Source organism: Poecilia latipinna, unplaced genomic scaffold (assembly GCF_001443285.1).
Source record: "Poecilia latipinna isolate Pla-1442-1.1 unplaced genomic scaffold, P_latipinna-1.0 Scaffold8750, whole genome shotgun sequence".
Lineage (NCBI taxonomy): Eukaryota > Metazoa > Chordata > Actinopteri > Cyprinodontiformes > Poeciliidae > Poecilia > Poecilia latipinna.
In genome coordinates this window covers 726-1,129 of record NW_015121366.1, presented here as the reverse complement: position 1 = coordinate 1,129, position 404 = coordinate 726, and positions in this window count along the sequence as shown.

The window sequence follows — 404 nt, the reverse complement described above, 5'->3', positions numbered from 1 at the left end:
ATAAATATAAATTAAATAAATGACTCTGATTGGCTAGCTGATTAATTCTTTTTTCTGATTGGCTAGCTTATTAATGCTGGTTCTGATTGGCTAGCTTATTGCTGGCACTGATTGGCTAGCTGATTAATGCTTTTTCTGATGAGCTAGCTTATTAATGTTCACTCTGATTGGCTGGCTGATTAATGCTCGCACTGATTGGCTAGCTGATTAATGCTCGCTCTGATTGGCTAACTGATCAAGTCTGTTTTCTGATTGGCTAGCTTATTAATGCTGGTTCTGTTTGGCTAGCTTATTGCTGGCAATGACTGGGTAGCTGATTATTGCTTTTTCTGATGAGCTAGCTGATTAATGCTCGCTCTGATTGGCTAGCTGATAAATTATTTTATCTGATTGGCTAGCTGATT